This window comes from Narcine bancroftii, chromosome 9 (genome assembly GCF_036971445.1).
Source record: "Narcine bancroftii isolate sNarBan1 chromosome 9, sNarBan1.hap1, whole genome shotgun sequence".
In the NCBI taxonomy this organism is placed as follows: Eukaryota; Metazoa; Chordata; class Chondrichthyes; order Torpediniformes; family Narcinidae; genus Narcine; species Narcine bancroftii.
Genome location: NC_091477.1, coordinates 25,383,651 through 25,407,827, shown reverse-complemented (window position 1 = coordinate 25,407,827; position 24,177 = coordinate 25,383,651). Strand labels below are relative to the sequence as shown.

At 40.5% G+C, this 24,177-nt stretch overlaps 1 long non-coding RNA gene across 1 annotated transcript in view; it reads right to left on the bottom strand.

Annotated features, from left to right (window-relative positions):
* Positions 1-5,819: 5,819 nt before the first annotated feature.
* Positions 5,820-24,177, bottom strand: part of LOC138742856 (uncharacterized) — a 221,330-nt gene continuing 202,972 nt past the window's right edge. The window contains exon 3 of the long non-coding RNA XR_011344456.1: positions 5,820-5,911. This is a non-coding gene — a long non-coding RNA (uncharacterized lncRNA). The remainder of the gene's footprint in view (positions 5,912-24,177) is intronic.

Genomic DNA, 24,177 nt, shown 5'->3' with positions numbered 1-24,177 from the left:
ACAGTAACAGCCTCTTTCAGCCCACAAGCCCATCCAACCCAATTACACCTCATTAAACGACAACGTTTTCAGAACAGGGGGAGAAAATCGGAGTGCCTGGAGGAAATCCACGTAGACATGGGGAGAATGTAAAAACTCCTTACAGACAATGCTGGATTTGAATCCAGGATGCTGGCGCTGGAACAGTGTTGCACTAACAGCTACACTAACTGTCCACATAAATAGGAACTCCATAAATGTGTAGCCCACTCTTTCCCAAGCAGTAGCATAATTGGCCCATAGACCAAGAGAGGATTGGGAATTAAATGTCCAAGGATAAGATGGAAGAAGAGGCAGGAAGGTACGGGAGGTAGGGTAGCGCTCTTAGTTAAGAATGAGATCAGGGCAATAGTGAGAGATGATGTAAGATCTAAGGAGCAAAATGTTGAATCCATTTAGGTAGAGATTAGGAGTAGTAAAGGGAGAAACAAAAATCACTGTTAGGAGTTGTCCACAGGCCACCCATTAATAATATTTTTCACTGGCACAGGCTATAAACCAAGAAATATTGGAGCATTGTAAGGATGGATCAGTAGTTATATTGGGGGATTTGAACATGTGAGTCAGATTGGTGAACGCAACCTTGAGGAGGACTTCATAGAATGCATATGTGATGGCTTTCTTGAGCAGGATGTTACTGAACCTCCAAAGAAACATGATATCTTGGATTTTCTCCTGTGCAATGAGACAGATAAAATTAGCGATCTTGTAGTTAGGTATCCTCTTGGAAAGATTGATCACAGTATGATTGACATTATCATACAAATAGAGGGTACAATAGTTTGGTCTAAAACAAGAGTGTTATGCCTAAACAAGGGAAACTACAAGGAAATGAGGGAGGAGTTGGCCAGGGTAGAATGGGATTGGAGGGATGGTTGAGGAACAGTGGAAGACTTTCAAAGAGTTTTCACGATGATCAACATTCCAATTACAAACAAGGACAGTAAGGGTGGAGACAGCCTTGAAAAACTAGGGAAATAAAGGAAGGCATTAAACTAAAAGCTTGTGCGTACAAAGTCGCCGAGAGCAGTGGGAAACTAGACGTTTGGGAAAACTTTAAAAAGCAGCAAAGAACCACAAACCGAGCAATAAAGAGAGGGAAAGTAAGCAATGAGAAAAGATTAACACAAAGTATAAAACAGATAGTAAAAGTTTTTATAATTATATAAAGTGCAAAAGGATGCCTATAGTGAAGGTTGAAGATGAGTAGGGGAATCTTTACCCAACTGTTCATGATATACATTAACGATCTGGAAGAGGGGACAGAGTATAGTGTTTCTAAGTTTGCTGATGACACTAAATTGAGTGGAAAAGCAAATTGTGCAAAGGTTATTTTTAAATGTGGTTGTTTAACTGTTAAACAACAATCTGCTCAAGTGTGGAATCCAGCATTTGAATTGATCTGGAAGATCAGATTATTTAAATGGCAAACGATTGCAGCATGCTGCCATGCAGAAGGGCTTGGGAATGCTTGAGCATGAATAGCAAAAAGGTTGATTTGCAGGTGCACCAGGCTAGCAAGAAGACAAATGGAATGTTGGCTTTCATTGCAAGAGGGATTGAATTTAGGAGCAGGGAGGTTATGCTGCAACAGTACAAGGTACTGGTGAGGCTACTTCTGGAGAACTGTGTGCAGTTCTGTTCTCCTTACTTGAGGAAGGATATACTGGCTTTGGAGATGGTGCAGAGGAGGGTTCACCAGGTTGATTCCAGAGATGAAGGGGTTAGCCTATGAGGAGAGATTGAGTAAGATTGGATATTTAGACCGTTCCGTTCCCAGCAGGTCCACACCATCAGTAGCTCCGGCAGCACCACCATCTTTTGTTACTGGATACAGGAGACCTCCTTTGGCTGATAGATAAATCAGAACACAATGTTAATATTTATAATTTCTCAACTTGAGATTTAATGGGTTAGAAAGATGGAATTTTAAAACACTCCACTTTTATACCATTGGAAAATATTACTGACATTCTCTGAAGCAGTGAGAATTCAATAAAGGGAAAAATGGAAATGTTGAAATGAAATCTCGTGAAAATGGTGGCCCTGCTGGAGCTGCTGTATTGTCAGTGCTGCCGCTTGTGCAGACCAAGGAGTGCGGGACGTGAATCACAGTGCTACTCCGCAGGGTCCTACTGCCCAGTCTTCAGGCTTTCTGGCTCTCTACAGGCTTTAAACGACCTGTTAAAGTAGTTTTGTTGAAATCCTACACTCACAGAAGCCTGTGCCCAAAATGGCAGCACCTGTGCTGGGCAGCATATCATGAGGCGTTGCAGGCTCTGGTGGACCAGCACAGGGCACCAGAAACAGGAGAAACATAGGGAAATTACTTTACAGGGAAGGTGACCAAGGCAGCAGACCCACAAGGGGCTTAGTGGCTGAAGGGGCCGCACAAGCAGTTAGTGATTTGTGGTCGAAGGACTCACACGGCTGCATGCTGCTGGAGACTGGTTCATGGGAACCAGGTATTGGAACTGGGATTTGAGAGGGTTCTGAGGGCAAGAAGGACTCCTGATGGGCTTTGGGCACTGAAGATTGTATCAAAGGTTGGGACCTGGAGCTCAGGTTGGCAGTGGTTTGAAAAGGAATTTTTGGGACCATTATTGGCCCTACGAATGTGCATAGATATGGAGGTTCTAATTTGAAAGGTGAATGCAACTAAATTTATTTCTACTATGTATTTCCTGCTCCAAGATCAAAGTCCAAAAATTGGGTTACATAGATCTTGGGAGAGATAGGAATTGGATATGGACATTGTAATTGATCAACAATGCTGGTTAAATTTATGCTTAGATAATATGACAGCTCCTTATTCATTCAAGATATAGAATGATACATTTCAATTTTTTTTACATCAACTATCTCACACCTCAAAAGAATCATAATAGTAAACCAGAAATCTCAAATATGTGTTTTAGGTGTGGCATTTTACCTGGTTATGCATGAAATTAAGACCTTTTTGGATAAATATTTGGAAATATTAATGAAAATTATAGGGGTGGACTTCTCTCTTGATCTGCAATTGTTCCCCAAAAGTAAATCTAAATTTATTAAAATCGCTTTGGCAATTCCATCCAGAGGGTGGTGGGGGTATGGAATGAACTTCCGGCAGTGGTGGTGGAAGCAAGGTTGTTGTTAATATTCAAGGAAAGGTTGGATAGGTATATGAACGGGAGAGATGTGGAGGGTTATGGGCCAAATGCGGGTCAGTGGGACTAGGTGGGAGAAGATGTTCGGCATGGACTAGTAGGGCCAAACTGGCCTGTTTCTGTGCTGTAAATGGTTATATGGTTATATGGTTAATAACCAGGAAATGTCTAGTGGTAACATGAAAATCCGATTCCCTCTTACATATTGATCATTGGAATGTGAAAAATTTCTTATGACCTTAAAAATAAATATAACATGTTCATAAATATTTGGCAGTCTTATTTGAATTATTTAAATGCCCAGATAGTTTAGTCTATGTATTAAATATTTGATATTTAATTTTCATCCCTTATTAGTAATTTCATATTTTTATTTTTTTATTGTATTAAGTGTTGATGCCAGCTCTTTTCCTTTTCCTTTTTCTTCTTCTCCCCCTCTGTCCACTGTTTCTTTTCCTTTCCATTAAGTTATGGAGGGGTTATTTCTAGGCATTTCAAGGATATAATTTTTTTGTATATTTGTATATGCATTTATTGAGTTGCTTTACCTTGAATCCTTTTTCACCCTCCAAGAAGCTGAATGTAACCTTCGACTAACTAAAATTATTTTGCAGAACAGTGTCTTGTCACAAAGGCCAAGATATAGTATATCTCATAGTCAGTGCTTTGTTTCCAGGGAGTATGCACAAGTTCATTATTCTCAGGTAGTCTGTGCTGCCTGTCATATTTCAGAAGCAGCACTGTTTCAGGGACTGGACCATGGGATGGATAAGAACTGTTCCCTCCTTTCTTGACTATGACTCTTCCTTGAGAGCAGCTACAATGAAATTTATAGAGCTGCCGGAAGAATGCATTGGGCTCCTCCAGATACTAATGCTATTTTTAAATTTCAAATTTAAATTAAATTTAGACAAACAGCATGGTAACAGGCCTTTTTGGCCTAAGAGCCAGGGCTGTCCAATGACACCCAATTAACCCTGTACGTTTTGGAAGGTGGGAGGAAACCGGAGCACACGGAAGAAACTCATGCAGACACAAGGCAAACGTTCAAGCTCATTACAGACAGTACCAGATTCAAACCCAGCTCACTGGCACTGTAATGGCATTGCGCTAACTGTTAAACTAAACATTCTCCCCTGCAGCACTTAAGACCAGGGGTGGCTAAACTACAGCTCGTGAGCCAACTGACACATTTTTAAGTGGCCTGTTGGAACATAGTCTCCAACAATAATGTGCACTGTATGTACATTGCATTTTTAGTTTCAACACTAGATTCCACTGCCATTTTGAATAATACCATTGTTCTTCTTAGTTTTAACACTGGATGCCGCCACATAATTGAATAAATAAATAAATAGAAATAATGCTGTTTTTCTTGCAGTGTAACTGGTTGAAAACTGCCATGCTTAATATTGTTTGGCTCATGACTCCTTATATTTTTTCTTTATGTAGGTGACAACTAAAAATGTTTGGCCACCCCTACTTTCAACTATCTGCAGTACTCCTGGGATATTGATTCAAATCTCATCATCATTGCCTGTGCCTTCTGCACAGTCTAATCATCAGAAGGGCTCTGGCTGAGGCTCTTCAGCTGCAAGATGAGGAAAAATGAGTTTGTATAGGAAGCATAAGGTCCTAGCAGATAGCAGTGAAAGGAGACCATTTACAGGAGTGCTGTCAGGTCGAATCTGCTTGCCCAGATTTGCACAAGAACTTTGTTTCAGAAGCTCCATGCCATGACAGAGAGGTTGTTGTTTTGCAAGTCATAATACCAAGCCATTCAGATGGATGAGAGATGGATCATGCAGTGCCAATCATCCACTCCAATAAATCTCAAATACAAACACGTCTGAAAACCTTCATCCTTGACTATATTGAAAGGTGCAGCAAGATGTGACAAATTAGGCAGCTTGATCCAGGAGCAGAGAATTATTGAACCATTTGTAAGAAAAATGGAAAAGGAGAGAAACAAATGATGGAAGAACTCAATGGACTGAGCAGCATCATTGAGCAGGGGGGAAAGGAAATGTTGATATTTTGGACTTAAATCCTTTAACAAGACTGAATACGGAACAAATACAGAACTGTTTCACCATTCAGAATATTTTCTGCTGCAGATTGCGCGTTATTATCAATGTCCCTTTATTCATGAACATAAAACTAGAAAATGCTGACTCCCTCAAACCTGTAGTAATAAGAACACTCAGCATACCTCATGTTCATTCATTGTAACTAAGCCCTTTAAAGATTTCAGTCAAATGGATTCATTAAGGATATTTAAGACAACAAGTTATTTTATGTGTCAACATCCAAGAAAATAGTTACAACAATAATGACCCCATTCATGAAGAAGGTTTTCTCACATTCCATCTCATCCATAAAACACTTGCTTAGCAAAGTCATTAAATGTGATCTGGAGAAATAAAAATTAGACCAGTAACCTAATATACATAAAATTAAATGCTTGGCATTATTCAAAACTCTTTGGATTAACTGACACAAATTCCTAGGCTAATGGAGAGCAGGTACTAGGCACCTTGAGGAACTGCTTTACCTGCAATTTAATCTGTACATTCATCCATTGTTACAGACCACCTTCTTTAAGCAGGAATGCACACATTATGACCCAATGAAGGCTTGAAGAGAAGACCAATTATGAAGCAGACCCCTTCAATTGAACTATCTCCCAAATGACTAGAGACATCATCGAAGCGATAGATTCACTGTAAAACAGTTCAAGAATAGGTCCTAAAACTCATCATATCTATTCAGCCATTAAATACCTATCTGTACTAATTTTATTCAGCAGTTTGGTTTGAGGCTACCTGGGAGAAATAAGATATGGTATCTCTCACAGTGGATGAGGCCAAAGACAGATGTGTCTGTGAGGGAATGACAAAGCGATTTAAAGTGGTTGAACTGGAAGTTCCCACTTGCACCTAAAGACAGAACACAGGTCTCCTTGAGGATCACAGCTGTCCTTTATTTCCTTTAATATTCATAGTGCTACAGTCTATTTACCCTTTCCATCTTTGCCATTATTTATCATCCTCCCTGTATTTTTGTACTGTTGTCCAATTGACCTCTTGCTTTTGATTCCTGCACCCTGGTTTTGCACTATAATATTAATTATTTCATTTCCATCTTTGCTTCTATCTCCCTGTTTATTCCACTTAATTCCCATCCCTCATTTCAACCTTTCCCAGAGTAATTGTGCAGCTCCCCAGCATGGTATACTCTGTACGCCTTTGCCACACTTTGAAAGCACTTCAGCAATAGATATAGTTAGTGGATCTCACAGAATTAATATTGTCAACCATGGTGTCATCAACAATTAAGCTCATGATGAATGTTCTGATGTTGCAGCGTTGCTCAAATTGAATTTTCCACTCTTGAATGATTGAAATAATGAGTTTAAATTAATTAATTGAACAAAATTAGCAATGAAAATGAAACTTACCAAACACATTAATGGTGATACATACTCCAGCTGTTATCTCTTGAGATGATTTACAACTTAGTTTATAGGCCTGGTACTGTGAAATTTTTCTCTTTGTGACTTGTGCCAGCATAGAGGAGGGGGAGGATGAGAGATTTCTGAGATCAGGATGTTAAGTTAGCTGTTTGAAATAGTGACATTTATCTGTGAGAGGACCTAAGCAGTACTGGTAACCTCAATACATAAGAGGCATTTATATACTTTAAAATCTATTGCCACTGTTGCATGGGAACATAATCAGTTTTTCAACTCACAAGATCATAAGAATTAGGGTGTATGATGTCTTCAAACATTGTTAACCATCAGCATGTGGATCTGAACCAGTTCAATTGGCAAACAGTTTAAATCATGATTTTTCAGCTTTCTAAAAATGTTCTCTGAAAGAAAAAGGCCAAGGGCAGACTTGATATGGTATCTGTATTCAAGATCATGATAAGTTTATATAGAATAAAAACCGAGATGGATGGTTGAAAGACCATGGAACACAACTGCAGAGATGGGAGAAAGAGATATACAGAGATTATAAGGAAAAATAGATAACACATTGTGTGGCTATAACTTAGAACTGTGTGTAAAGATAGTGGTAAAAATATCGTTTATGGCTGGCAGTGTTTGCCAGCATACTCAAATCATCTTACAAGAGGGTATTGGAGCATAGAACAGTACAACACAGTATAGGCTCTTTGGACCACAATATTATGCCAATCTTTAGACCCTACCTCCCACATAACACTCCACTTTAAATTCCTCTATATGCCTTTCATCAATATACCTGCCTCCACCACAGGCCCAGATAGTGCATCCCACACACCAACCACCTTCCTCTAATATCTCCCTTGAATTTCCCACCCATTACCTAAAGCCATGCCCTCTTGAACAGGGGTGCCCTGGGAAGGAGGTGCAGGCTGTTCACTCTTCATCATGTCACCTTTCATTCTCTTTCTCTCCAAAAAGTAAAGCTCTAGCTCCCTTAATCTCTGTTTATAATGCATAGTCTCTAAACCAGGTATCATCCTGGTAAATCTCATCTGCACAGTTTACAATGCTTCCACATCTTTCCTATAATGAGGGGACCAGAACTGGACACAGTACTCCAAGTGTGGTGTTACGAGCCCAGAGGGCCCCAAAACCTAGCAGCAATAGATATTCACCACGACAAATGGTTACTTAAACAAAAGTTGCTTTTAATTATCTGTAAACATGAAAATAGAAACAAACTTTAACTTATCTCTATTGATTTACTTAATCTAACTTTACCCCCTTCTAATTCTAAGCACACGTGTATGTAATGTGTGTGTAAGTTCATAAAAGTTCTTTGGTTCACAGTCCAATCTCACTTTTCATTCCTTCAAGTTTACTGGTTGCAGGAAATTCTTATACTGTGAACAGAATTTAACATGTATAAAGTTCACCAGGCTTTGGTGCTTGAAAGGTAAATGGTTACCATTCCGGAAGGTTCTTGTTGGTTTTCAGAGAGAGATTTGTTGTTCCTTTTTAATCAGCCACTTCAGTGTCTTGCTGATGAAACTTGCCCCTTTCAAGGTTCTCCAGATGATAACCTCTTTTTTTCAGGTCATCACAGACTTCCTTTTTGTTTCTCTTATTCCAAATGAAACATTAGACAGCCAGTCCTCTCCTCTTACATGAACCTCAAGGGTTTGACCAGGCTGTCTTACAAATGGGCTTGCCAGTTGGTCCTGTTCCAGTCTGCTGGCTATAACACTGTACAAGTGATCTCTGTGTGTGTGTGTGTATGTCTTTCTCTCTCTCTCTGACTCTGAGAGAAAGCCTGTTTAACTCTCTTTGCTTGAAAAACCACATGACCCTCTCAGAATAGCAAGTTCTCTTCCAGACAGCAGCAGCTCAAGCATGCTCTTTCATCTGTTGCCTTTTGCAAACAATAATCCATGAGTGAAATCTCTTGAGCACTCTCCAAAAGCTCTTGCAAAAGCTCTGGAGCCATTACGCCTACCATGGGGCAGAGTTCCAGTATTTTAAATAAGATCTGTCTTAAAGTGTTTGTATGTGACCTACTCTAACAAACCTTTCCCAATTTATCTCCCAAAAACATATCTATATATATCTATATACTCTGTCACAATGGTCTAACCAGAGTTTTGTAGTGATCCATCATTACCTCGTTGCTCTTAAACTCAATCCCTTGACTTATGAAAGCTAATAAGCTTTGGATAAATATTGTATTTATTATCTTCAGCGTAAAAATATTCAAGTATTAATATTCAATACAAAACTAGTAATTTATTTAAATATAACATAAAATAAATGTAGAATAATCTAAACTACTATCCAAAGTTTCTCACCAAGATCAGCACAATTATCATTCGATCTTGATAATCCTTTCAGTCACTATTTAACTCCATGCATAGTTATTTTTTACTTCCTCTTTCTCTAAATATTTCCAATCCTATTAATATTTCTGAGAAATAATGATTACAGGCATTGGATAAACGAGCTGCAGTTCCAACTGCTTATGGCTGGGAGACAGCGACGCACAGTTTGAGTGGGAGAGTTGGAGAGAAAATTCAATAGGGGAAGGTAAAGACCTGTGAGGTCAGTTCAGCTCCAAAAAAATTTCAGATAAATGAGGATTTCTGATTTGTTTCCAATATCCTCATTTATCCGATTTTTTAAAAAAAATGGATAAATGAGGATTTTGGAGAATCTGATTTCAGATAATTGGAGTTGTACTGTATAGGTATTTGGACAGCCATGGGCTGATTAAGGACAGTCAGCATGGCTTTGTGTGTGGTAGGTCGTGTTTAACAAATCTTGTAGAGTTTTTCGGGGAGGTTACCAAAAAGGTAGATGAAGGAAAGTCTGTGCATTTTGTCTACATGGAATTTAGAAAGGCCTTTGACAATGCCCCACATGGGAGGTTAGTTCAGAAGGTTAAGACACTAGATATCTATGGAGAGGTTGTAAACTGTAATCAAAATTGGCTGTGTGGGAGAAAACATAAAGTGGTAGTGGATAGTTATTTCTCAGACTGGAGGCCTGTGACTAATAATATGCCTCAGGGATCTGTATCGGTACCATTGTTGTTTGTTGTCTATATCAATTATCTGGATTATAAGGTCTCATCAGCTGATGACACAAAGATAGTAGGTGCCTTGGATGACAAGGAAGATTTTCAAAGTTTGCAGAACGATCTGATCCATCTGGGAGAATGGGGGAAAAAAATGGCAGATAGAGTTAAATGCAGATAAGTGTAAGGTGATGCATTTTGGAAGGGCAAACCAAGATAGGGCAAACTTAGTAAATCGTAGGGCACTGAGGAGTGAGGAGGAGCAAAGAGATCTGGGAATACAGATACATTATTCCCTGAAGGTGACATTGCAAGTGGACAGGGTTGTAAAGAAAGCTTTTTGTCATCTTAACCTTTATAAATCAAAGTATTGAGTATAAGAGTTGGGATGTAATTTAAAACAATAGTGAGGCCAAATTTGGAATATTGTGTGCCATTCTTGGCGCCTAATTACAGGAAGGAGATCAATAAGATAGGAAGAGTGCAGAGAAGATTTACTAGGATCTGGCTGGGTGTTCAGGAGTTGAGATACAGGGAAAGGAGATGGTTAAGTCTTTATTCCTTGGAGTGAAGAAGAATGAGGGGATATTTGATAGAGCATTACAAGATTATGAAAGGTATAGACAGAGTATATGCGAGTAGGCTTTTTCCACTTAGTGGGGGAGATAAATACTAGAGGTCATAGTTTTAAGCTGAAAAGGGAAAAGTTTAGGGAGAACATTAGGGGAAAATTCTTCACTCAGAGACTGGTGGAAGTGTGGGATGGGCTGCCATCTGATGTGGTGAATGCAGACTCAATCTTGAGTTTTAAGAATAGATTGGATGGGAGAGGACTGGAGGATTATGGAGCGGGAGCAGGTTATTGGGACTAGTGGAATAATGGTCAGCACAGACCAGAAGGGATGAATGGCCTATTTTCTATGCTGTAGCGTTCTATGCTTTCTATCAACCTCTGTCTTAAATACACCCAATAACTTGCCCTTCACAGTCACCTGCTGCAACAAATTCCACAGTTTCACCAACCTCTGGCTAAGTGGACGCCCTTCAATCCTAAAGTTATGTCCTCCTGTCCTAGATTCTCCCACCATGGGAAACAACCTTTGTCCATGCTTTCAATATACAAAATATTTAAATGGAATTCCCCCTCTTTCTGTATTGGGTTCCTTGCTGTTTGTCATTTACATTAATGATCTGGATGATGGGGTGGTAAATTGGATTAGTAAATATGTGGATGATACTAAAATAGGTGGAGTTGTGGATAATGAAGAAAGTTTTCAAACATTGCAGAAGGATTTGGATGGCTTAGAAGAGTGGGCTGAAAGATGGCAGATCGAGTTTAATGCTGAAAAGTGTGAAGTGCTTCATTTTGGAAGGAATAATCAAAACAGGACATGCATAGTAAATGGGAAGGCATTGAAGAATGCAATAGAGCAGGAAGATCTAGGAATAATGGTTCATCGTTCCCTGAAGGTAGAATCTCATGTGGATAGAGTGGTGAAGAAGGCTTTTAGTACCTGGGTTTCAGAAACTAGCTTGCAAAGTAAGATTGAACAGATTAGGTCTTTATTCCTTGGAGCGTAGAAGGTTGAGGGTTGATTTGATAGATGTATTTAAGATCATGAGGAGGATAGATAGAGTTGATGTGGATAAGCTTTTTCCCTTGAGGGTAGGAGAGATTGAAACAAGAGGTCATGAGTCAATAGTTAAGGGGCAAAAGTTTAGAAGTAACATGAGGGGGAACTTTTTTACTCAGAGAGTGGTGGCTGAGTGGAATGAGCTTCTGGAAGAAGTAGTGGCGGCAAGGTCCATTTTGTTATTTAAGGAAAAATTGGATAGGTACTTGGATTCCCAGGTCACTTTGCATCTGGGAATTTTCACTTTTCTCCCCATTTTGAAAATAGTTTGTCTGTTTATTTTTTTCTACCAAAGTGCATGACCATACACTTTCTGACATTGTATTTAATTTGGCTCTTCTCTGGTCATTCTTTTAAACTTTAAAGTCCTTCTGCAGCATTCCTGTTTCGTCAATACTACCTGCTCCCTCACCTTCCTTCATATCATCTGCATACTTGGCCACAAAGCCATTCATTGCACAATCTAATCATTAATATACAACATAAAAAGAGGCAACCCCAATACCAAACGCTGTGGAACACCGCTAGCAGCTAGCTGCCAACCAGAATATGATCCCTATATTCTGACTTTCTGCTTCCTGCCTATCAGCCAATGCTCCACCCACTCTACTATGTTTCCTGTTGTACCATGGGCTTTTGTCTTGTTAAGTAGCCTCATGTGCAGCATCTCGACAAAAGCCTTCTAAAAATCCAAATACACAATCCACTGAATCTCCTTTATCTAGCCTGCTTGTAACTTCAAAGATTTTCTCTTAAGGAAATTGTGCTGACTTTGGCCTATTTTGTCACGTGCCCCCAAGTACTCCGTTACCTCATCCTTGACAATTAACTCCAACATCTTCCCAATCACTGACGTCAGGCTAACCAGTTTATAATTTCCTTTCTGCTGGCACCCTCCCTTCCCGAATAGTGGGGTAACATTTGTGATATTCCAGTCACCCAGAACTATACCAGAATCTATTGATCCTGAAAGATCTAAAGCCTTCACAATCTCTATCACTTATCTAAGAAAGGATATGTAGCATTGGAGATTCAAAAGAAATTTGCTAGGCTAACTCCAAGGATGTGAGGATTGTTACATTAAGAGAAGCTAAACAGATTGGGTCTGTATTTTAATAAATTTAGAAGACAAAGGGGTGAAGATATTGGAACATATAAAATCCTTAAGGGACATGATAGAGTGGAGGATGAGATGTTTTCATAAGTGTGAGAATCTCACATGAGGGAACATACTTGTGGGGGTTAGCTTATTAAAAGTACTTAAATGAGAGGTTTTTTTGATAGATGATTGAATGTTATAAGGATCTGTCTCGAAGAAATGTGTGATTATGGACTGACAAAGTTCAGCCATGGTAAGTTTGAATGGCCGGACAGGCTTAAATGGCTGACTGGCCTACTGCCATTCCTATTTTCATATATACAGTGTATATACTGTAATATTATGAAGACATCGTTAATTCCTCAGGAGGTACTCTTGCATTTTCTTAATAGAGCTAAAGAGGTATGTAGATTTTAATAGCCATCTGAATATATAATGCAGTGATAAGTTGAATGATTCGGCTCCGAATCATGGGTCCTCTACCGGCACCACCTACGGCTCCTAGAACGCTTCCACCAGCGTTGTCTCCGCTCCATCCTCAACATCCATTGGAGCGCTCACACCCCTAACGTCGAGGTACTCGAGATGGCAGAGGTCGACAGCATCGAGTCCACGCTGCTGAAGATCCAGCTGCGCTGGATGGGTCACGTCTCCAGAATGGAGGACCATCGCCTTCCCAAGATCGTATTATATGGCGAGCTCTCCACTGGCCACCGTGACAGAGGTGCACCAAAGAAAAGGTACAAGGACTGCCTAAAGAAATCTCTTGGTGCCTGCCACATTGACCACCGCCAGTGGGCTGATAACGCCTCAAACCGTGCATCTTGGCGCCTCACAGTTTGGCGGGCAGCAGCCTCCTTTGAAGAAGACCGCAGAGCCCACCTCACTGACAAAAGGCAAAGGAGGAAAAACCCAACACCCAACCCCAACCAACCAATTTTCCCTTGCAACCGCTGCAATCGTGTCTGCCTGTCCCGCATCGGACTGGTCAACCACAAACGAGCCTGCAGCTGACGTGGACTTTTTACCCCCTCCATAAATCTTCGTCCGCGAAGCCAAGCCAAAGAAGAAGAAGAAAAAAGAAAAGAAAAGATGAAGACATCGTTAATTCCTCAGGAGGTACTCTTGCATTTTCTTAATAGAGCTAAAGAGGTATGTAGATTTTAATAGCCATCTGAATATATAATGCAGTGATAAGTTGAATGAACATGCTTTTACTCTTCAATCACTATGGTGTTGCTCATAGAATCAAAAGCAAAGATACATTTCTAAAAAAGAAAAATTAGGGATAGGGACCTGCAAAAAGATTTCAGTCATTTTAAAATCATATATTGTTTCCTCTGTTGTTATAATTTTCATAATTCATAATTTAGTAGGAAGTGAAAGTGGATAGCTGAAGTTTAGTTCAAAGCACTGAGAAATTCAAAGTCAGGTACTGCAACACCACCTTCAGGAAGAAATTGTCAGTGCAAACAAGTTCTCTATAGTTTCTATGATAAATTCTTGTATCCACATTTATAATGGAATGGGGCAGCATGGAGAGTGTAGAGGTTAGCACAATACTGTTACAGTATTGTTACAGCGATTGGGACCAGCAATCATTTCAAATGCTGTCTGTTCTCCTCGTATCTGCATGGGTTTCCTCCAGGTGTTCTGGTTTCCTCCCACTGTTCAAAAAAATGTACAGTACTGGGGGTGGAGGTCAATTGGGTGTAAATAGGCAGCATGGGGTTGTGGGCCAAAAAAACCCTGTTACTGTACTGTATGTCTAAATTAAAGTTAATGCATCATTGAAAAGAACATAACAGGAAATATTATTTTGAGGACAGGAAGGTTTCCAGCATAGTTTTACAAGCTAATTTTTTGCCGTAATATGATGGAACAATGAACTCAAATGGGATTGTAGAATGACAGGATTAGGGTTATAGTCTGCTAAATGAGAAAAGGATATGCTTTAGTTGTCTTCTATTGTCATTGCATAGTGAGCTCTTTGAAGTTTTCATTCAAAGTTGCTGTCATTATGGTAATGTTTTGAGACTGGTTGAAGACGGTAATGGAGAGGATCATGTGATGGCCGATCCACATGAAAATTATAGCTCTCATGACAAAGGATGTGCTGACATCCTTGTAGTCTCTTGTTTGGTCATAAACATGATTTATCAGATATCAGATACCATGAATCAGATGTTTGCTATGAGATTTTTTTTGTGTATATCTCTCGCATTAATTAGGATGTTATTTTGACATGATTGCAGTCCATTCATTGGAATGACCGTTTTTGATGGCATATAAGAACCAATTTTTTTCACCCAGAAAATGGCTCAAAAATACTACTCAGGTCTTATAGGTGAAGTTGAAATTAGGGTGATAATGCAAACAGTGATCATTGTCGCTGCATGGCTCACCAGCATCACTGGCATTCATTATTGGGAGCAGGTGGTGGGCTGTCGGGGGGAGCAGGGTGGGGGTTGGTGGTGGACTGTCGGGATACCCTCCTGGTGGCCCACTATTGGTCCCCGCACTGATCCCACTGCCCTGCTTCCCCCACAACAGTGCTACCAGCCACCACACCAATCCCACTGCCCCAGTCCCTCCTGACAACCCACTACCAGCCTCTCACACCAATTCCACCAGCCTCACACCAACTCCATCTCCCTGCACCCCACAACAGCCCACCACCTTTCTCAACACTGATCCCACTGCCATGCTCTCCCCCCGACAGTCCGCCACCAATCCCCACACTGATCCCACAGTCCCACCCCTCCTGGGAGAGAGTGGGGCAGTGGGACCAGCATGGGGACTGACAGTGGGACCAGCACGGGGACTGACAACGGCAGTTTGTTTTTATGGAATGTTTTCTGCTATAGCTAAGCCATTTTTGTTTTTTCTTGTAAATTACAGCAGCATTATTTTTAAAATATTTCCTGTGGACTCAGTTACATGTTTTGTTTAAGTTTTTTCTGCTATACTGTAGCTACACATTTTAATAACACTAAATCCTTACCTGTAAATTCACTAAAAAAAATCTTAATATTCTCTGTTGAAATGGAGGGGTTGGGGAGAGCTCTTATATGCCATAAAATATGGGTAACTTTCTCTATTTCTGCCTTGATAATTATAATTACAGCTTTTCAGAGAATTGCATCTGCTCTGATTCCACCATTAAAGCCAGACCCGAAACGTCATTAATACATCATTACCTCTTATGAATGCTATGAGACCTGAGTTCCTCCAGCATTTTTGTGTTCATACCAACATTAAAGATACTCAGGAGGATCAGTTTGTTTCCCCCTAGTCTAGGGTGTGTTCAAGGTCAGAAAATAAGTCCTTGGGGTTTTCTATAACTATCAGGGTATGAACATGTGGACTGATGCTGGTTCCACATTAAAGTGATGAGAATTTCACTTATCCCGCAAGAGGAATCACTCAAATACTGTACTAGCTCATTCTACATTGCAAACACACCCATGAGCACTCTTCAAGAGCATTCACACACACACACACACACACACACACACACACACACACACACACACACACACACAGAGACTAATACATATTTAAGCATACGCAGACTTACACCCATGTAGTGGCTCCTCAAGCACGTGCCCACTTCCTCCTCCTCACTCCACTCACCCACCCTCGACTCCTTTCCCTCTCCCTTTTCCATGTCCTGAAATCTCTTCTTTTTAGTGCCATGCAACACCTAAGTTCCTGTCTAAAGACTCAAGAATCTCATCCTAGACAGGATCAAATCACTTTTCTCAAATTTTAGATTTATTGTCAGAGTACATACGTGACATTAAATACAACCATGAGATTATTTTTCCTGTGAGCGAGGCAGAATTACAACTTATTGGCAGTGCCTAAAACATGTAAACAAAATGAATGACTAAATACAGAGATAGAAAAAAAATCAAAAATAAAGTGCAAAAATAAGAGTCCTTAAATGTCCCTGATTGAGTTTGTTGTGGGGGTGGAGGGGTTAGCAGCTGTTCCTGAACCTGGTGGTGTGAGTCTTGTGGCACTGAGACCTCCTTCCTGATAGTAGCAATGAGAACAGAGCTTGAGCAGGGTAGTGTGGATCCTTGATGATTGATGCTGCTCTCGACGGCAGTGTCCCTGTAGATTGTAGCAGCTATATGTTACACGGCATACACACAATCAAAAGAATACACTTACTCATTCTTCAGTATAAAATGGAGTCGACCTTTATTCTTCTCAACTCTTTCTTCATCCGATGCAACCCCCCACCCCCACCAACCTTTTTTATTAGCTCTCCGCCACACATAATCTCAATGCTCTTAATCTCCTCCTCCTGCATCCACAATCCATCACAGTGTATGCAAACCTCTCCTCATTCTGACCCATGAATGTGTTTTATTGCTCTCACGCGTTGCCCCAGATTTGTCACCTGCGGTGACCGGCACTGATCCCGATGCAGCTAAGTACACGACCGTGACAAGGTATTCTCAATGGTGGGGTACCTGTGATGACCTGAGCTGTGACTTCTACTGTTTTCAGGGCTTTCTGCTCAGGTATATTAGTGTCACCACACTAGTGTCACCACATTGACCGTGATGCAGCTGGTCAGCACACTTTCCACCACACATCTGTAGAAATTTGCCAGGGTTTCTGCCGTCGTACCAAATCTCCACAAACTCATGAGGAAGTAGAGATGCTGAGTATTTGCTTCACGATGCCATTTGTGTGTTGGGTCCAGGAAAGATCCTCCAAGACAGTGACTCCCAAGAACTTAAATTTGCTTATCCTCTGCACCTCTGATTTCCCAATGATCACTGGATCATATACCTCTGGCTTTTAATTCCTGAAGTCAACAATCAGCTCCTTGGTTTTGGTGAAATTGAGTGCGAGGTTGTTGTTGGTCCATCAGTCAGCCAAGTTTTCAATTTCCTTCCTGTAAGCTGACTCATCACCCCCTTTTCATAAAACACACTGCCATGGTCTCGTCAGTGAATTTATAGATGGTGTTGTTGTTGTACTAAGCCACACAGTCATAGGTGTACAGCTATTTTATTAAATGCTGGGGGCTGCATTTAATAAAATAGTTTTGAATTCAACATATCTAGTTTTTTATGGTGCTATGTGTAATAGCTTGCCTTTTGGAATCTTAAAGCAACAGTATTCCTTTTACAGCCCAATTTTCTGGTTTTACAGTGAGGCCATGCACATTTTATGCAGACTGTCAAATCCATTGATTGATCATTTCATTTGGTCTCTCTTTATCCTTTTATCAGTGTGAAAAACCAATTTAAAGTGACTTTGTTTCCATCCTAACTTTTTTAAATATCCTAATATCTTTTTCATCACTGCTATTGAATATCAGTGAAATGACGTAGAACCATAAAGCACAGAAAAAAGTCCCTGTGGCCCTTCTAGCCTGTGCCAACCATTTTTTTGTCTAGTCCCCCCACTGACCTGAACAAAGTCCATAGCCTTGCATACCTTTACAAATCATGTACCTATTCAAATTTTTCATAAATGTTAAAATTGAGACCGCATTTACCACTTCAGCTGGCAGCTCGTTCCACACTCCCGCCACTCTCTATGTGAAGAAGTTCCCCCTCACATTCCTTCCAAACTTTCCCCCTTTCACTCTTAAACCAAGACCTCTGGTTTGTTTCTCACCTGCCCTCAGCTGAAAAACCCTATCTATCTGTCTATTCCCCTCATAATTTTAAATACCTCCATCAAATTTCCTTTCATTCTTCTTCGCTCCAGAGAACAAAGTCCTAAACTGTTTAACCTTTCTCTGTAACTCAATTCCTGAAGTCTGGACAACATCCTAGCAAATTTTCTCTGCACTATTTCTATCTTATTGATATCTTTCCTTGTTAGGTGACCAAAACTGCACACAAAACTCCAAATTTGACCTCACCAATGTCTTGTACAACTTTACCATAACATCCCATCTCCAATACTCAATACTTTGATTTATGAAGGCCAATATGCCAAAAACTCTCTTTACAACCCTATCCACCTGTGATGCCACTTTCAGGGAATTATGTACCTGTATTCTCAGGTCCCTCTGTTCTATAGCACTCCTCAGTGCCTTACCATTTACTGTGTATGTCCTTTCTTGGTTTGTCCTTTCAAGATGAAAGACTTCACACTTGTTTGCATTAAATTCCATCTGCCATTAACAGCCCATTTTTCCAGATCCTTCAGCAAGCTTTGAAAACCGTCCAGCCATTGTCGAATCCAGTTCACTACTTCACCAAGAATACCCAGCGTCTGAACTTTTCTGACTAACCTCCCATGAGGGACCTTGTCAAAGTCCACGTAGACAACATTCACAGACTTTCCTTCATCAACTTACCTGGTAACCTCCTTGAAAAGTCCATAAGATTGGTTAAACATGACCTACCATGCACAAAGCCATGTTGACTATCCTTAATCAGTTCTGGCTATCCAAATAATTGTATATCTGATCTCTAAGAACACCTTCCAATAATTTACCTACTACTGACATCAGGCTCACTGGCCTATAATTTCCAGGGTTACTTTTGGAACCTTTTTAAAAAAATCCTCTGGCACCACACCCATGGCTAAGAACATTTTAAATATTTCGCCAGAGCCCCTGCAATTTATACACTAGCCTCCCTCAAGGCCTGAGGAAATATCTTGTCAGGCCCTTGGGATTTATCTACCCTTATTTGTTTTAAGACAGCAAGCACCTCCTCCTCTTTAACCTGTAGAGTTCTATGACCTCACTGCTTGTTTTCCTTACTTCCTATGACTCTGTGCCCATTTCCTGAGTGAATACTTATGATAAAAAAAACATTTTAAGATCTCCCCATCTCTTTTGGCTCCATACAAAACCGACCACTCTGATCTTCAGGGGGACCAATTTTGTCCCTTACAATCCCTTTTCTCTTAATATACCTGGAGAAACACTTGAGATTTTCCCTCACACTGTCTGCCAAAGCAACCTCATGTCTTCCTTTAGGCTTCCTGATTTCTTTCATAAAAAAAATAAATAAAGGAGCTTGCACCTTCATTATTGAAGCTTGAGATTGAATGCATATTACAAAACAAATCTTAGTACTACTAAAGCACATTTAATAATTTCCAAAGGAAAAATGAAGCAATAGCATGAATATGCTGCCATCTGCTGTACCTTTAATAGAATTAATCTTTTTGAGAGCACATTTAATAAAAAGATATCTATATTCTCACAAAGGAATTTTTTAAATTTCAGCATGACCACCAGGGTTTCCTGGCAAGAAATTACAAATGAGAAATGTCGCCTCTAAATGTCTGCACTTTGATTAACCTTTTGACTAATGTGTCCTAATCTCTCAGTTAGTTCTTGGCTAAGTTATAGTTAAGGCAAGATAATATTGCATTGAAAATTTTATCTCCAGGTTCCAGATTCAAATCAAGCATGGTATCCATTAGATACTGTATTCTGCCTATTTGAAGAATCATTGCTCAATAACATACATAAGTTTAGACCACATATTAGCACAATATGCCACAGAGCTTTGGAATTCATCATAATATTCTTTTGGAACATGACATTCTTGAACACATTATTTGCTCTTAATGAAATGAAGTACCGTATTTGACGGCAGATAAGACCCCCCCCACCTTTTCCCCCAAAATTGTCCTAAAACCCCCTCCCCCGGTTTTATATGTGAAGGTGACATCTTAGAACTGCCATTTTGGGTATTGCAGTGGAGGCTTTTCTCTGCAAGATGGCGACTAGAGTAAAGCGCTCAAGTTAAACTATTGCATGCAAGCTAAAAGTTGTAATATATGCTAAAGAGCACGGTTATAGAGCGGCAGCTCAAGTTTTTGGTTTAATTGAACGTGCATGGAGAAAAAAAAAATGGCTAGAGGCTGCTAAAAAAAGTAAATGTAACCTTCATTGTCCAGGCGCACGTTGGCCATAGCTTGAGGAGGAGTTAAAAAAAAACAGATGAAAATGAAAGAGAATCATGGAAATGCATTTTACTAAGATGATAATGCATGAAGCCAGGAGATTCTTTGGCTTGGCTTCGCGGACGAAGATTTATGGAGGGGTAAATGTCCATTTAGGAGAATAACAAAAGCATAAGGATTTTGCAGTAACAGAAGGTTGGTGTTACTGGTTCATGAAATGGCATGGTTTATCAATGTGTACAAAAACATGCATTGCACAGAAAATGCGAGCTGATTATAAAGACAAAATATTAGAATTTCTTAAGTTTGTAATAAATGCATGAAAAAGAACTTGTCTTGAACTGAGCCAAATAGGGATATGGATGAAGTTCCAGTAACATTTGATGTACCATCCAACAAAACTGTGAGTGTTAAAGGAGCCAAAACCATTGTAGTAAAAACCACTGGTCATGAAAAGACGCACTTTACAGTCATTCTGGCCTTGTTGTGCTGATGGCATAAAACTGCCACCATTTGTACTATTTCAAAGAAAGAATCACCCCAAAGAAAAAAATTCCACACAGTGTGTTTGTTTACGTTCATCCAAAAAGCTGGATGGACGAAGCTGGCATTAAATTATGGTTTCAGGAAATATGGCAAAGGTGTCCCGGTGAACTCTTAAAAAAAATCTACACTTCTGGTCTAGGATCAGTTCAGGGCACACTACACTGAAGCTGTTAAAAAAAAAGCAGGAGAACTGAAAAGCCAGATGGCTGTTATTCCTGGTAGTCTTACGGGTCAACTGCAGCCTTTAGATGAGTGTATAAACAAGCTGTTTAAAAATAGCATGAGGGAATAATGGAACAAATGGATGGGACCGTGAACTACATGAGCAAGAAAAGTGAAACGTCCCACTATTACATGGGTGTGTGAGTGGGTGAAGACTTCCTGGGGAACTGTAAGAGCTGGAATTATTGTTAAGGGCTTTTAAGAAGTGTGGAATTAGTAATGCCTTTGATGCGCTGAGGAGGAGGCACTATTTGAAGACAGTGATACCAGCAGTAGTGATGATGTTGAGCTTTTCGACTTTGATGTGATAATACTGATGAATATTCAGGCATTGAAGATGATTAAAGACTTTGCCACAGAACACTGAAGTTTTATTGTGTTTTTATTTATGATAGCTACTTGTTTTGATGTTGTCTTATAAAAGGTTTTCTCTTGTTAATATTATTAAAACGATTTTTACCAACGTCCTAGTTTCATGTTCATTCTAAGTTTTATCTGTTAATACACTAAAACGGATTTTTCCTAAAATTTCCTGCTAAAATGGGGTAGGGGGGCAGCATTTTTTTTTAATGCCAGTGGATTCTATATACCGTCAAATGTGGTATAAGTTCTAATTTGAACTAGGGTTTGAGAACTGTGTTGGTCCAGGGATACTTTACAAGTTTGCATGGCCACGTTCCTCTTTGCTATATCCTACAATAAATACATCTAACCAAAGAAGAAAAGGAGAAATCAAAAAGCAAGTAAATGCAGAGGCTGTAAATATGACATAAAAACAGAATACTGAAACAATAGCCTTTACTTCCATGTGGGGGAAGTACTTATATAGCAATAACACTCACATCATGCTCGTTGGAAGCTGGTTAATCACTGATAATCACATCTCTCAATAAATCATTGATAATTGCAACTCCTGATTGTGATGGGAAGATTAAACAGATGATACTTGCCACACCCTCTGCATGTGCATGCCAGAAGTACTCCCTCCCTTTATGGTACACACCTCACAACTGGTTCGCCAGCATCGCCCACTGTTCACAACCTGGATTGGACCCCTCACAATTGGACTTCCAGCATCACTGTGACTTGCAACCTGGAGTCCAGCTCAGGGATTCTCCCAAGGGGAAAAGAGATTGAGTTGGTCCACATAATGGGCTTTATATGGCAGCCAGCAGCGGGGTCGGGCAGGGGAGAGGAGGCGGGCAGGGGGGAGGGGACCAGTGCAAGTGTGGCCATGTGACCTAACATGTAGGGAGAATCAATTGCTGCATGTGGACCTAACTTTTTTCAAAGGTGAGGTGACTTCTGACCTGTTTCCCATTGAAGATATCAGGTGACCTTCTGGAAACAACAGTGTGGAAGGACAGAAGGACCTTGGCTTCCTAATCCATAGCTCTCTCAGCTTGCTGTGCAGGTTGATAGGGTAGTTAAAAATGCTTATGGTATGCTGGCCTTCATTAGTCATGCGATTGAGTTCAACAGTCATGTGATAATATTGCAGCTCTATAAAACTTTAGTGAGACCATATTGGGAATGTTCAGTTCTGGTTGCCTCATTACAGGAAGCACGTGGAAGCCATCGAAAAGGTGTAGAGGAGATTTACCAGGATGATGCCTGGATTGGAGAATGTGTCTTTGGAGCCAAGAATGATGAGAGGTGACTTAATAGAGATCTTCAAGATTATGAGAAGCATTGACAGGGTGGAATGGAAGCACATTTTTTTCCTGGGGTGCACAATGTGAGGGGAGGAAAGTGTAGGAGAGATATCAGGGGTGTTTTTTTTTGCACAGACACTAGTGGACCCCTGGAATGCATTGCCAGGGTTAGTGATAGAGGGGACTTTTGAAAGACTCTTGGGCAGGCACTTAGAGGTTTATGGGTGTGAGGTAGTGAAGATTTAGTTTGGGAACAGTGAAAGAATAAAAGTCAGGCCTGAGCCCTAATAAAACTTAGAGCTTAACCTGACTACACTACATGTGTATGTCTTCTTTTGAATAGCGCTCGGCTACACAGGCTTTATTCAATACACCTTGATCTTCTTTGATACCTTCTCAAAATATTCTATTAATTTAATCAGACATGACCTTTCTGTGATAAATCAACTGTCTTTGATTAAAGTAAGTATTTCTAAATGATGATTTATTTAATTCCTTTCAATAATTTCCCACCATTGCTGTTAAGCTGACTGGCATGTAATTACTATGCCATTTCATGTCAGGCCTTTGCCTTGAGGCCAGTTACTGGAGCGGATGAAAAACTAAGAACTTACCTTTCAGACAGCAACCCTAAAAGGCTGCTCCAGCATCTCATTCATATCCAGAGGCACCTTGTAGCACATTCTGCAGCCGATGGAGGCAGGGCGACTGGTGCCGTAGCACCACCCATCATAAATACGTGGCAGAGCAATTGCTGTATTCCCTACCCATAATCCCTCAGGCGCTGGAACTGCTCTGTAGTTCCCAGAACAGTTCCAGCTGCCTGTGGGATTATGGGTAGGGAAGACAGCCATTGCTCTTCCGCATTTTGAGCCACAGAGAGTGGCCCTGAAGGCCAAATTGCCCAGTGTGGCTGACAGCTCCTACTGGCCCCTGCTGCCCCAATGGCCCCCACTGACAGCTCCCGCTGCCCCACTGCCCCGTCTTAGAGGGAGAGTAGTGAGTGGGGAGATGGGTCGCAGGCTGACGGCATCATCAGCCTGCCCCTAACCAGCTGCTTGTAGCGGCTGTACATTCAGGTCTAGTGGCGGAGCACAGCCCTCTGCCAATTATCCTTCCCTGAGAAGGGTTGGAATCGGCACCTCGGAGCCGGCCATGGTGCATTCAGGAAGGTACGTCTTTAGACTCAAGAGTGAAGAACCTTCACCTTTACAAACGAGTGTTTGGTCTACCTGAAAGTGCCTACTGAGTTTATCCCTTTTCCCCCTTTTCAGCAATATTCTTGTCCTCTGGCAGCATACCTGTATTCAAAGAGGTTCAAATGTGTGAACACACATTCACTGTCTTTCACTGTCTTCCACAATGCTAATTTTAGCCACA